The 15,611-nt window shown below is 38.9% G+C and overlaps 1 long non-coding RNA gene across 1 annotated transcript; it reads left to right on the top strand.

Annotated features, from left to right (window-relative positions):
* The first annotated feature begins 568 nt into the window (after nucleotides 1–568).
* LOC135716541 (uncharacterized) lies at nucleotides 569–13,626 on the top strand. Its single transcript, XR_010519841.1, has 3 exons — nucleotides 569–722; nucleotides 13,008–13,199; nucleotides 13,263–13,626. It is a non-coding gene; the product is annotated as an uncharacterized LOC135716541 (long non-coding RNA).
* Nucleotides 13,627–15,611: the final 1,985 nt, after the last annotated feature.

The raw sequence follows: 15,611 nt of genomic DNA, 5'->3' as shown, positions 1-15,611 counted from the left end.
CAATGCCACCCCGACTTACGGTACTAAAAAATGTTAAGAGCAGTATATTTGTATCGATGAGACCAATCTTATATTCATAGGTCAACGTTAAAACCAATACAATCTTGTATATTTCTAGAAAATAAAAAAAATATATAAAAAGCCGTTATAAAATTCGTTAAGGTGAAAGCAACTTGGTGAGTAAAAATAAATTATAAAATGGTTTTCCTGAGAATTCACTTCAGATTGGAAATAAAAATTTCATCATTTTGCGTGAACTAAGAAAAGGAATTTCAGTGATGCCTCAGAGAAAACCATTTTTTTATTTTTATTTACTCAATCGGTCAGTTTCACCTTTGCCTTACGTTCCCAAAAACAATTTGCCCGTTATTTCGCCTTTTTGGCTATAATAACCATAGTATATAGTATAACATAACCTATACGGGACCCATAAGACTTACAAACTCTAGAGTGTATAGCACGCAGTTAGGTCAGTGTTCTATAAATTAGTGATATTCCACATGATTAAAACAATCACTTGAGGATTTCTAATGAAATTTTCACCCATGTCAGTTGTTACCGTTATCTTATTTTAGATTAATAAATTCCAGGCGGTGATCAACTCAACAATAACACCTAATATGACTTTTACCCAGACATCACAAAAGTTCGGTCAATGGAGTGACGTACGAGCGAATACCGTCTACGGCCTGGGATTTTCGTCGGAAGCTGAGCTAGGGAAGGTAAATAAATAAAAAAATAAATACAAGATCATAAGTCTGGGGTTATCCTTTAAAAAACATGTAATTTTTGTTTGCTCATATTTTTGCAATTTTACGACCGACTTTCGATCTTTATAGGTTATTTGAAAGTAATAATTGAATTGAATATTATATCATTATTGAATACTAATCCTTCTCTTAAAACTTCAATATTTTACAAAATTCTCACTGAATATGCTTGACTGACTTTCTCAGAATTGGGTTGACAAAATTTTGAAAGGAAAGTGGTAGTAGAACCCTTATTCTACAGCCATCGTGATACGTTGGATTGACGTACGAATTGGAAATTTAGATTGAAATAAATAAAATAGTTACTCAAGTCATCGATCATGTATGTATATGAACCGTTCTACCTTAACATCAACTCACAATTCAGTGAGCGCAATTACATAAGTATCGATTCCTCTGCTTACCGTCTCCAACTTTCCTAGCGGTATCTAACCCATAAAGTACCAGGACGAACGAATTTTTTTCAACAACCTCGTCCTCAGCAATGCCTCATCTGATTTTCATAAACAGGGATTTTTATTCAAGAGGAATAGTTGAACTAACTTTTGTCGTAGGTACCACCCCCTTAGAACCCTCATCGTTCTTGTGAGATGTAAATATGTCTGTGTTTTTTTTTTGTACTTTTTTAACCAGTTTGAGCAAATGTTTTAAATTTTCACGCGATTCGGTTTTCTGGTGCAGCAAATGATATCAGATAGATGACATATGGTTAGTAAGACTGAATTTAAATATTTCCATAACGTATGGCTACGATATTATCGGTTGCGGGAGTCCCGGAAATTGGTTCTGTAGGACATAGTAATATCACAGACAAACAGACATAACACTCGCAAGTTGTTCATCGAACAAGCATTTAACGGTCAATTTAAAAGTGGCGCGCAAAGTCATTTCCCTTGAGTTTGACGTTTACACACTACCACCATCTGTTCAGCGTACTACCCACCACAGTGTACTCAACAGATGGCGGTAATGTTTTAACGACGATGTTTTACAGTGAGAAATATACAATGTGTTATGTCTGTTTGTCTGTGGTAATATCTCAGGTAAAAGTATCAAATCATGTCTAATAGGTAGAATCAAGTAAATGAAGATGATTTGAGATGATGTTGACCAGTTTGGCATCGGTTCCGGAACGCGGATCTGTGAATTCCGGCGAACAGTTTGTTGAAATATAATTAAATTGAGGTTATGATATCATATTATGCCAAAATGACAAGCTATGATCAATGGAATCAGGTTGTAGTGTATATGATGACATATGGGCACATTGGCATCGGTTCCGGGAAATCCGTGGAATTTACTTATTTTTCTTCGACTTCGTCATTATTTGTAGCATATAAGTACTTCTCCCAGAATTTTGATACCAAAATTAATAATGTCAAACTGGGGCCTGTTTTAAAGCCACGAAGACTTCAATGGGGGAGGGGAGTCAAGCCAAAGTATACGCTCGGAAAAATATTTTAAAATTTTAGTAAAGTATACGATGGGGAAAGGTAGGATCTGCAATGCAATGGTCTACGTGGTTTATGGACAGCCCGCAGGTTGAACTGAATGTTGCACCCAACTTGTAAGTTACTCATAGATTTCGTTAGTCACCGCTGCTGTGACTCGATGGAGACGCATTGTGAACTACCTTGCGTCTTCATCGTTTACATGCACGTGTGGTGTATATATTGCGGAACAATGATTTTTAATTTAAAAAAAATTGTATCTCCAAAACTACTTCGTCGACATTGCTAATTTTTTTAAATGTTACGTTAAATTAAATGATCTTTCAATTAAAAATACTAAAATAAGAAGTTGTTGAAGACCCTCGCAGTGAAAGTGCTCATGCACTTCTGATACTCTCAGTGCTAGCTGGCGTTGCTTGATCGCTGCTCATTTCTCCATTCACGCTGCAGCTCCGACATAATCTGCGTGACTGCTCTGTTGATGGCATTCCAAGTACTCAACACATTTCATCGACGACATTCTCCACGTTAAAGACAGGCATCTCCCTTCGCACTGTCTCGAACCACATGCTCTGGCGTGTCCGAACCGAGGCAGGTATTTCTTGAAGCAGTCGTGGCCAGACAGGAACTGCGTTAGGTGGAAGTTGACTTCTCCGTGTTTTTTGTTCACCCAGGTCGAAAGAATCGGTATTAGTCGATGTGTCCATCTACTGTTCTCCACTGTATTCGACTCCTGTTGTCACTCAGCCAACGATTCCGCTTTCACAACTTTCCGTACTCTTACAGCTTCTCTCCGTTTGTAGCACTCGCTGTCCTCCACCAGGGTGATGCCGATAGGGATCATTCCAGCGATAACGCATACTGCTTCCAACGAGATAGTTCTGTACGCACTCACGACTTGCATGGCCATGATCCGGAACGTACTGCTCAGTTTCCTTTGGTTCTGCTCCGTTTCCAGCGCTGGAACTAAGGCTGGACCTCCATACCTCAGTATCGACGACGACACACTGGCCAGAAGACGCCTCTTGCTACTGCTGGGACCAGCGTTGTTCGGCATGATTCTAGCTATCACGTTGATGACCTTCGAAGCCTTCTCACAGGCATATTCGACGTGGCTGTTTAAGTTTAGTCGGTCATCAATCATCACTCCCCGCTTTTAACACACGCTTTGAGGCTATGGCGTGCTTCCCGACGATGATTTCTGCCCGCTGTACCGCTTTACAGATACTGACGAATAACGCTTCCGCTTTGCTGTTGGCTATCTGCAGCTTCGTTCCTTGCATTGAGTTACCAATCATGTCTATCGCCTCGGTTGACGAAACTTCCAGTTCTTCCAGCATCTTGCCTGTTACCGTCAAGACGACGTTGTCCGCAAAGCCAACGATCTCAACTCTTTTGGGCAGCTTCAGCGTTAAAAGGCTCTTGTACATCCCGTTCCAGAGCGTCGGACCAAGGATGAAGTCTTGTGGAATTTTCGCTGTGATCCTTATCGATTTCCGGCCCATGTCTGTCTCGTAGACCAGAACCCGCTCAGGATTCTGCACAGGTAATCAAGGACTCTCATTCTATGCAGTGCTTCGGGGATGGCCTTCCAGCTGGCGCTGTTGAACGCATTCTTTACGTCGATTGTTATCACGGCACAATATCGATCTTCTCTCCACTTCTGTTTGGACGCCTTCTCAGCCCTTTCGACCACTGTCCGAATTGCATCCACCGTCGATATCCCCTTCTGAAATCCGAACTGCCTCTCCGACAATCCGTGCTCACTCTCCGCGCATTTCGTCAGCCTGTTTAGAATGATCCTCTCCAAGAGTTTTCCAAGTGTATCCAGCAGGAATATAGACCGAAACGATGCTGGATCCCCCAGTGGTTTTCCTGGTTTCGGCAGTAACACTAGCTTCTGTATATTTTACCTGTCAGGAAAGTGACCCTCGTCCAGGCATTTCTGCAGCACCATCCTGAACATATCCGGGGACGCCTGGATCGTTGGACCTCTGATCTTCGCCATCATGACTCGGTATGAGTCGCCCCAGGGGTTGGCATCAGCGTCTCGACACAGCTCCTTAAAACAGTTTGACTGGCTCTGCTTTATATCTCGTTTATATATCTCGTGGCCGCTCGAAACACTTCTCCTCGTTCCTCTCTGTCTGCTCCTGTTCTTGCTCTCTGAACACGTCTTCTGGCTCTGAGGCAACTAGCGCGGAGGGTTCTAAGTGCCTCGTTCCACCAGTAAACTGGATGCCGTCTGTTATTTGGCTCCAGTTTCCTCAGCTTGGTCGTGTCACATGCTCTCACTAACGTTTCTGTCAGCTCGTCCGCGTTCAGAACCACGGGGCTCCTGTCCACACGGAGTGCCTCAACGAAAATATCCTTGTCGCAAGCATTCGTCTTCTACTTCCGGTCACAAGTTCTCGTCCTCCGTAGTGCCACAGTATTCCGTTGGTCGACGCTATATAGGAGCGCCTGATGGTTGCTATGGGTGTATCCTTCACACACTCTCCAATCCATGTTTGCCACCAGCGAAGGACTGCAGAAAGTAACGTCGCTAATGGATTCCCAGCCATCTCTGCGAAAAGTTCTGCTGGTGCCTTCGTTCGTCAGCATAACTTCCAGTTTTGCCAGAGCTTCCAGCAGACTTTGCCCTCTTGCATTGGAACATCTGCTTCCCCACTCCATTGCCCAAGCATTGAAGTCTCCTCCGATGACTACCGGTCGTTGTCCAATCAGCTCTTCGGTATGCCCATACAGAATCTCATGGCACTACTCCATAGGCCATATGGGGAGTCCGTAACAACTACATATGAAGATTCCGTTAATTTTGTATGCTAGGCATTTGAAACCTCCCGTAGTATGATCATTTTCGCCCTCTTTTTTGCACAGCATACACCTTGGTTTCTTCATGCAGCCTCTTGTAATAAGACCTTTCTCCTCGCATTTCCTGCACAGATCAGATCTGTCAGGGCCATTGCAGTTCCTCGCCTGGTGACCGAAACCCATGCACTTGAAGCTTCGCTCCAGTTGCTTGGTAACCCGAGGAGTGGCTTTCAGCGAGCAAGCTACCCGTCTCCAACAGCTTATTTGCTGCATCTGATGACAGCCGTATCAACGCACTTCTCAGCTCCTCTTCTGTAGTGATCTCGTCCAAATCCCTGCACTCGACCACTGTGGAATTAATCAGAAAAGCTCAATTTGAAGGATTTACTAATGAATTGGTAGATCTAACAAAAAATTAGATTTGACGAAGCCTACACACTACACAATTAATCTAGCTCGGTAAAATATCCAACAGCCGATTACTTCGGCATTTAGTTTTGCTGATATCTCTGCAAACAATCTGTTTGTTAGCTGATATCTCAGCAAAATATTATATATTAGCTGAGTCTCGGCAATTGTTTGACTGAATCTCAGCAAAATAAATTACAGAATTACTCGGCTGTTGGAATCTCGGCGAAAATTTTTAAGTGTGTAAGATTATTTCACCGAAATCTGTGAAATTTTACTGAAATCTCAACAGCTGAACGTTCGGTGAACAGTTTGGTGATTTTTTACAGATTTCCTGTAATTTTTCAACTGTGAAAAATAACAGGAAATCTGTGAAAAATCACCGAACTGTTTATCAAACGTTCAGCTGTTGAGATTTCGGTAAAATAATCTAAGTGTGTAGTAACATAGCTACACTTATATATTGGATTGGATGAATTTGAAGTTAGCCGGATTAAAAAAAAATCCCAGTGATTTTTTTCTATCTTCATAACTGATCGGATTGTAAAAGTAATTTTGTTGTTAATGTTTTTAATCCAATCGGTGACGCAGTGACCAGTGGTATTTCACGTCCGTAGCTCGGTAGAGACCCACACAAAGGCGGTGGCTCCGACCACGGCGTGCTATTGTGGCGGCTGGCCGGTGGGGACGTCACTGGACAGGGCTTGGCACTAGTAATAGCCAAGACAATGGTGGCAGCGACGGAGACTGACTGACAGTTGAGCTGCCGGCCTCACTTCCGACCACCGGGCCGTAGTGATGAGTATCATCAATTACTTTTTGATTTACGGCTTAGCGACTTGCAGTCAATTTAATTGTTTGTAAGAAAGTTTGAACATACTGAGAGGTAAATCAAAAAGTAATTGATGATACTCATCACTACGGCCCGGTGGTCGGAGATGAGGCCGGCAGCTCAACTGTTGAATTTCATACCGTACTGGAAATATTTCAGCATGTAAGGATGCACAACAAAAATGAGCTGTGTTTGTTCACATCGACTGATGCTGAGTGGTTGCGATACAAGCACATATCGTCCTTTGAACAGTTTTGTCTGCCGGGTTTAGATCTGTAGGTATATTGATTATTTTTAGATATTTCGAGATTTTTTTCAACTCGGTGTACTACGAATTGTTTGTACTTTCGATGGTCAGAATCAATCCATACTAGTACTTTTTGAGAATCTTTCCAATATACTATTCTCATAGGCTAATTCGTAGCTCTGTGATATTGTCTATGTTAGGCGTGCTCCCAATACGGCTGGTAGCAACACCAATCTTAGAATTGAAAGCTTTTGAATGGGAGCGACTTTGGCTTTGGAGACAATTAATTTTATGCTGACAGTATGACCGATAGCTCTTACCCCTCTTACAGACGAGGCTGCGGTGATCGCATATTCAGAAGCGTCAAAAAATGTATGTAATTCAAATGCTCGCACTTGAGTACATAATATCCAACGCGGTATTTTTATTGATGACACTTTGTTAATTATTGCAATTTATTGCTTCCATTGTTGATATCCCAATCAGATAATTCTGTATGCAATCTTTGCATTAAATTTTTTTCCATGTATTGTGAGGTTGGAAATAAGTCCCGCTCAAAACGATAAAACTTCCCTCATCGTTGGCGCTCTTTCTTCTTTCTGAACTTGCACTGGTAAACGGTCAAAATTTAATTGATAGCTTCTGCAATCCAGGCTGGTATTCCAATATACCCCTAGTACTTTTTCATTTTGTGTTTCTTTATTTTCAAATATCTTTACCGTACTATTTTGTGCTCTATCCTTAGGCAACCTGGTTAGAACGGTTAGCTAATATATCAAAAATTACAATTGTTCTACATTCCATATAGTTGCAGAGAAAAATCAAGGCCTACTTTGATCAAGTTTACATAGCAATTAATTTTACGGATGTTCGGCATCTTCCGGTGGGTCATCTGGTGACCAAAAACATCACCATTTTACTATATTCCATATAGCTACACAGAAAAATCAAGACCATGCATTGATCAAATATACGCAACAACTAACCGTAAAGTTCCTGATGTTCCTGATCTTCCGGTGGGTTATCTGGTGACCACTCGGAGCCAATGCCCAGCTAATATATCAAAAATCCTCATTTTACTTCATTCCATATAGATGTAGCGAAAAATCAAGGCCAACTTTGATCAAATTTACTCAGCACGGTGGGTCATCTGATGGCATCTGATGAATGACCTTAATTTATCTTAAATCTAATGTCTGGATTTCATCAAATTCAAATGTATGATAACTAAAAGCAATTACTGCTTATGTGACCGATTATGACCATTATGAATATAAAAAACTTCCATTTAGCCAAAATATCTCACCGAATAGGTTTCATAGTACGATGATCTAGCTTTGAGTGGTCTTCCTGTGAATTGTGAATTTTTACACATCGATGACATTATCGTTTATAGGAAAGTTTGAACATACTGAGAGGTAAGCACATATCATCCGTAAGAGACGTGTGTGTGAGAAAATTTGCGAAAAAAAAATCTAAGGGCACCGGTGGGATTCGAACCCACAATTCCCATTCAGTACACGGGTGCATTGCCAATTATACAACGGTGGACCTATGGTCTACGGATGTATTTAGCTAATGACATTTGAGTTTCGAATCCGTTCCCCACCCTAGTCTCTTTGCGCAAGCGTTCTCTGATACACAACAATCGTCTATTATCGACGATATGTGTTTGTACCGCAACCACTCAGTATCAGTCGATGTGAACAAACACAGCTCATTTTTGTTGTTCATCTTACATGCTGAAATATTTCCAGTACAGTATGACTCTAACATTTTGAGCTGCCGGCCTCACCTCCGACCACCGGGCCGTAGTTGATGAATATCAATTACTTTTACTTTTTGATTTACGGTTTAGCGACTTTGCAGTCAATTTAATTGTTTATAGGAAAGTTTGAACATACTGAGAGGTAAGCACATATCATCGGTAAGAGACGTGTGTGTGAGAAAATTTGCGAAAAAAAAAATCTAAGGGCACCGGTGGGAATTGTGGGTTCGAATCCCACCGGTGCCCTTAGATTTTTTCGCAAATTTTCTCACACACACTTCTCTTACCGATGATATGTGCTTACCTCTCAGTATGTTCAAACTTTCCTATAAACAATTAAATTGACTGCAAAGTCGCTAAACCGTAAATCAAAAAGTAAAAGTAATTGATATTCATCAACTACGGCCCGGTGGTCGGAGGTGAGGCCGGCAGCTCAAAATGTTAGAGTCATACTGTACTGGACATATTTCAGCATGTAAGATGAACAACATAAATGAGCTGTGTTTGTTCACATCGACTGATACTGAGTGGTTGCGGTACAAGCACATATCGTCGATAATAGACGATTGTTGTGTATCAGAGAACGCTTGCGCAAAGAGACTAGGGTGGGGAACGGATTCGAAACTCAAATGTCATTAGCTAAATACATCCGTAGACCATAGGTCCACCGTTGTATAATTGGCAATGCACCCGTGTACTGAATGGGAATTGTGGGTTCGAATCCCACCGGTGCCCTTAGATTTTTTTTTTCGCAAATTTTCTCACACACACGTCTCTTACCGATGATATGTGCTTACCTCTCAGTATGTTCAAACTTTCCTATAAACAATTAAATTGACTGCAAAGTCGCTAAACCGTAAATCAAAAAGATGACTTTATCGTCATTGCAAAGTGCACAGTGGGGAATCGCTGGCCATTAGATAAAATTGGAAAATTTGCATTTCCTCCTCTATTCTATTTTTTTTTCTATCATCTTTATTATTTTTCGACAAAAATGGCATTATTACTCAATCAACTGGTGGTTTAACAGTTGCTTGGATTGAAATGACGTCTTAGAAAGTTGTTTTAAAAACAATGTAGAACAAATTTGCTTTATTAAATTTTGTGGAATATTATCATCATAAGTACATCTTTATTTGATTAAAAAAAAAAGTGATTTTTTCATAAAAATTAAGCTTCAAACTTATGAAGCCAGGGATTGCCATGGTTGACACCAATTGCAAAAGGTAGTTAAAAATGCAAAGTTTCGAATGAGCATAGCCTGATCTTGAGCAAACTTGCGCAGGATGCTGATAGTGCGAAATGAAAAAAAAAGTTATTTTTACTCAGGTGACATTCTACAATTTTAAATTTGAATCACGATCAGGAGATTGGTTGATTGCTCATTTTTAGTGCATAATAACAGCTAATTTTCCTTATCTACACATCATTCATAAAAAAAATTCTGTTATTAGGGACCATAAACTGTATTCACGTAATAGTTTATGGAAGCACAAAGAGTTCTAAGATTTTCTTACGTGCCATATTTTTTTCGGATTTGTTACAAAAAATGTAAGGAAGGGGTTGAAAATCATAAAAAAAATGTATGACGCATTTAGTGTACGACCCCCCTTAGGCTTAGTTTATCTCCTCCTAAGAACTTGAAAACAGCATCGAAAAATAAAAATTATTCAATTTACACCAAAACTGATCTGCAAAGGACCGTTTTTAGTCTGCATTATTTTTTGTGTTTTTCAACAAGCAGAGATAAGGCAGAGTCTTTAGTAAAATAAATAAGGAAAAGTGATCGACATATCATACCACTTCATCTCTCTCCCAAACAAAGTAGCAGCAGCAGTAAGAAGATATCAGCATCACTTTATCCATATTTTTTTACAAATACGTTTTATCGGTTTGAAGTTATTGTTATATCAGTTATCATCGAAATTAATTATGGAATCCAAATCAGCGATGGATACGGATACTGTAAATTCAAGTAAGTTGCCTTTTTGAGAACACATTAATTGCGATGAACTACTGTCTATACGAGAGTGATCGTCCGTACTAACAATATTTTTTTTTTGTGTGGGTAATTTCTTTAAGTTTTATGTCGTGAAATAGTGATCTAACATTTCGTAGTATCTTTTCAATACCGTCATAAAAATCGTTTTGTTTTCATTTAATCTAAAGGAAACGGACTAAAAAGAAAACAGATTTACGAAACATGAAACATCAAGAATCGCTAGAAAAGGTGAAATCAGCCGCGGAAAAATGCTTTCCTTCGCATGCGAATAAAGGGTTTGAGATTTTTTTGGAAAGCATGTAACAGAAAATTTCTACAATCCCAACGAAAGCGTGACCGCTTTGAGATGGAACATTTAGATTGATTTGAGGAATATGTAATACCACCATCTGATGCACCTTGGCGGCTAGCAAAATCAAAGCTTTTGAAGAATGCAGTGATCGATCGAAGCGGCACCGTACTGAAGAAATTAGAGCAAAATATTCGTCAAATCAATTAAGCTTTGCTGCGGAAATGAGTTTGCGTGCCGAAAACAATTACAAAGCAGCAAATTTAATTAAATGGGGTATTGATCTCAACAACCAAAACACTCAAATCACACCTGAGAAGGCGTTATCGATTGTAGAGATTTCTAAACTGACGAGATATAATTACAACATTATTAGGGAACCAGTAACAGACAGGTCTTAAGTTTAATGTAAGGAGTTTGTATGCAAAATACAATGGTTTTATTATTTCAGGTACCCACCGTACTACCAAGTAAAAGAGCGAAAAAAGAATGTTATCCCCCACAAAACGCATTTTTTGTCACAGTGCAATGTGAAGATTGATCTCCAAGCTATTCTAAATAAAACCAGTTAAAGGTTGATGCTGCTTCTAGAAAGTACTATTAAACCCCGATTGCAACATGGTAAGGAGGAGCATTTTACTTTGCGTATCACTTGACCTTCAAATGCTTGAGAAAATCTGGGTTTGAAACGAAGTTCGAGGCGAACAAGAAAAGAATTCAGGCAAGCTTCAAGAGAAAAATGGGTCTGATTGTCAAAAAACCGAAGCCAGGAGGATTCGGCAACAGCAACAGCTCGTAATTTTGTTTTGCCAATCCTGAATTCAGTTCCAAAATCACAGGAGTAGATTTGGAGTTGATTAAAAGACTTTGGAACATTCTAATTGCAATTTCTTGTTCCCAGCAAATAGACCCAGCTAAATTCAAAATTTACTATGTTGATACCGCGAAGCGCTACGTAGAGTTGTACGCTTGGTTTTACATGCCATCGTCGATGCACAAAATTTCGATTCACGGGCATAGCATTGCTCAGGTGGTGATATTGCCGATTGGAAGAATTACGGAGGAGGCTCAAGAAAAATGTAACAACGTCATTAAAAACACTAAAGAGCATTTCCACTCGGAAAGACAAGCATGAAAACACAAATTGGGATATTATTAATCGCCTTCTTATCAACACCGATCTAATGGTTAACTCTTATTATCAGAAGAGAAAACATAATTTTAAAAGTCTACCGGAGGAAGTTAAATTTCTGATCAAGACAAATATACTGACTCAAGCGATATGGTTCCAGAAGATGATGATGATGATGATGATGGTGAAAAATCAGAATTAGAAGAAGAATATGATGATGCTGATGATGAGGAAGAAGTTTAACTAGAAGGAAAATTCAAATTTTAATTTTTAATTTGTGTTGTTTATTTATAAAAACTTTATTATTAGGTAGGGTAAATGGATGTAATGTCGGCCTAAATGCCCCTAATTTGGGCCCATACATAAATTCAACAATCTACTAAATTAGTAACGTCCCAATCACGCGTTCATCTAGATTAAATTGATAAATAGTAGATTTTTAGCGATGGGCCCAATCTTAGATCCATAGGCCAACGTAAGAGCCATTTCCCCTATATTTTAAGCAAATGAAAAAAGTTTTCTAAGCATTGTTTAAAAACAAAAATCTTCATTGTATGACCATCATTCACAGTTACAGCGTATAAAAAATTTAACAAAAAATAAAATACAAAATCGTTTATAGCGTAAAAAATACAAGTTATAATTCAAAACATATTACATTTATGGATTCAGCACCATAAAATTACTCAAGAAAAATGATTTTTTTTTTAAATTTAGAGAATTATTTGCTTGGCCAGACTTTGTATGGAGTCGCCCCACTGTGCGACGCCAGGAAGGCACCTGGACCCTACCTATCTACCCATCAACTCATAAACCGGGGACCAACGACTTTACTTCCCTTCCGAAAGAAGGCGTGATCAGTGATGTTAAGCCTCAGAACATCCCGGTGGCGCTGACTGGGATTGAACCCAGGCCTGCTGGGGTGAGAAGTATTCACGCTTACCACTACACTACTGGCGCCACAGTACATTAACGTTAACGCCATTTAATCAATGGCATCAACAACATTGTCCCTAAGCGTTCGGAAAATGCTTATTAAGTCCGTATTGGCATGTACGTGTATATGTATTTTGAAAAAATTTTAGAATTAGCTTCTACAATAAGCCTTAAAATATTATTCTGAAAGAAGCTTTTAAAAAAAACCCCATAGTTAAAAAACCCACGCGGTAAAGTAACTTCGCACTAATTGAGCTTCTTTTTCAAGGTTCAGGGAGCATGTCACCGAAAAAATAGTTAATGTTACTGTTTTCATAGACCTGTTTATCATTGAAAATCATCTATTCTACATTTGCAGTTTATAGAGAAATTCCAGGAAGTAAAAGAGGCTACAAAAAATGCACTTAACAAGGCTTCTGCTAATGAAAATTCAACAGTTACTTCCGCAAATGCATCCCCTGTTACAGCACGTTCTTCAATGTCAAACAGTGACAGCTTCGACCCCAACAACGTTGATGTTCCGATTCCCGCAACTGGTAATGTTTCCTCGGTACGGAAGCTCTGCAATTCAATAAGATTTAAAATCAAGTGTCAAATGTATTTTTAATTTCAGAATATCAACACTGAGAGTCCTTCCCATCCTACTATCAATGATGCTCTCATCAATACGAATCCTCTCAGTATCGAACTTAAACAGACATCTATAAACTCATCATCTAGCGATGGCATGACACCTTCTTCTGCAGAACAACAACTCAAATATGAAAACGAACGGTTAAAGCTGGCTCTTGCTCAAAGGTAACGATTAACACTAAATACATGCATAAACTCTAATCCAGTCAGTAAGGTTTTATTGGGTTTTTGAATAGCGGAACTGTTCGGTAAAAGTTTATAAATCTGGCCAAAATTCAAAAATATTAAAATTTATTTCGAACTTGTACAGACTTAGTTCTGTTAACCCCATTTAATCATATATTATTTTATTAACGGATAACGGTCATTTGAATTTTTACCGACTTTTTCAGTTATACTGACTCTAATGGTGGTAAGCCCAACTCGGATTAACATTTAATCCCTTGCCTATTTGGATGATCTGCAAAATGTTTGCTTAGAGTAGTGTTGATTAAATCTGATGTTGACATCAGAGCAGCCGGACATTCTTTATCGGTATTTAAGCCGAGGATAATACCAGTTGGAGCTTACCACCATAAGTGTGTACATGGGGCAGTTTGGTCATCTTAAGTAAATCATCACTAATAACACCAAATTCAGTGTAAATTCGAATGATTTGCAACTCAATCAATAGTTCCAATCCCCTTATAGACTACCCGTCATAAGTATGGACTCGCATAGAACAATATTGCAATACTCATTTGAATATTGAGTTAAAATCCCTCTGAATCCCTTGAAAAGTTTATGATCACTCAAAGAAAATGTGTCTACGCGTTTGGAATTACTTCAGAAAGCACTGAAGCAGTGTTTTTAAACACTTCGGAATGTATTTCATAATAAAAAAAAAGTTTAGAATCATATCAAAACAGCTCGAAATCACTTCGTTCACTGAATCATTTGGAAACAGTTCGGAATCACTTCGGAAAGAACTGAATCGCTTCTTACAGTTTGAAATCACTTCGGAAAGTACTGAATCACTTAAGACAAAAATTGAATCACTTCGGAAAGTAGTTAATAACTTCCGAAATATTAGGAATTACTTATGAAAATACCGAGTCACTTCAAGAATGTTCGGAATTACTTCGAAAAGGACTGGACCGCTTAATATAAGTTCGGAATCACTTCAGAAATTACTGAATAACTTATGAAAAGTTCAAAATCACTTCAGAAAAGTTTAGGCTCACTTCGGAAAGTGCTGCATCACTTCAGAAATGTTATCAATCACTTCGGAAAGTACTGAATAACTTCGGAATGTATTGTATCACTTTAGAAATATTCAGAATCACTTCGTATCGTACTGAATTGATTCAGAAAAGTTTTGAATCACTTCAGAAAGCACTGAATAACTTTAGAAATGTTAGGAGTCACTTTAGGAGTACTGAACTTAAAAAAGTAACAGGTTGTATCCAAAACACGACCGTAAAGCAACAACTCGCGTGGTCTTTCTTTTTTTGTTAAATGAAAGACAGTGCAATTCCATTTCTACTGTATGGAAAAAGCTCTTTGATGAATCATTTATCCTGAGGTTGGAACTGTGCTCGTCCGCACCTAGCAAACCTCGAATAATAACTCATCAGAACAACTGCCCCGATTCTTTATTCTTCGAAACCTTTTATACATGAATTTGTTACATAAACTCTACACAATAGTTTTTCTCCAGCGAGACAGATAGTTTTTCTCTTGGAAAGTCGGTGTCTGCTTTTTTTACAAGAATTGATGCTCCCCGCGGTAGGAACGGCTATGTAAGATGTTTAATGTTTACTTTGACCTTTCGCGAAGCACCAAGTTAAGCCAGCGCGCACCGCAGACGACGCGGTAGCAACTGTTTATAAACAACTTACCCCGGAAATGTGCGACATTGTCCTACCGAATACAATTACTGCATGAGTAACGGGGTCTATTACTGGTTAATTTCTTACTCAGATTGATATTGGAATTTGAGGCCTTTGCATCCCCTCTTACTTAACCAACTTGAGAATAATATCGAAGAGATTCTTCTCAAAGATATGCGCTGGTAACTATTCTATATTTGCTAAATTTTTTAATGGATCTTCTTATTATGGTTCTTACTCCTACTGTGCCTTTCTTAAGACCCTACTTTGTACTATTCAGTATTATTCAGTCGATCATACTTTAACTAAATTTTGTCATTTGGCTAAATCATCTGTGTTAACAAGTTTTATCATGTTAGCCTCTAATGGACACCTTATGCAACGTTTGTTTGATTCGAAAAAAAACGCGTTTTGCTGATATGAAAATTTGCCTATCTATGCCTTACGTTAATTATGCG

The sequence above is a fragment of the Ochlerotatus camptorhynchus genome, unplaced genomic scaffold, assembly GCF_037179485.1.
Source record: "Ochlerotatus camptorhynchus isolate MF236.1 unplaced genomic scaffold, CSIRO-AGI_Acam_v1.1 ptg001268l, whole genome shotgun sequence".
Taxonomy (NCBI): domain Eukaryota; kingdom Metazoa; phylum Arthropoda; class Insecta; order Diptera; family Culicidae; genus Ochlerotatus; species Ochlerotatus camptorhynchus.
Note: the sequence above shows the minus strand (reverse complement) of the source record. Positions and strands in the feature narration are given on the sequence as shown.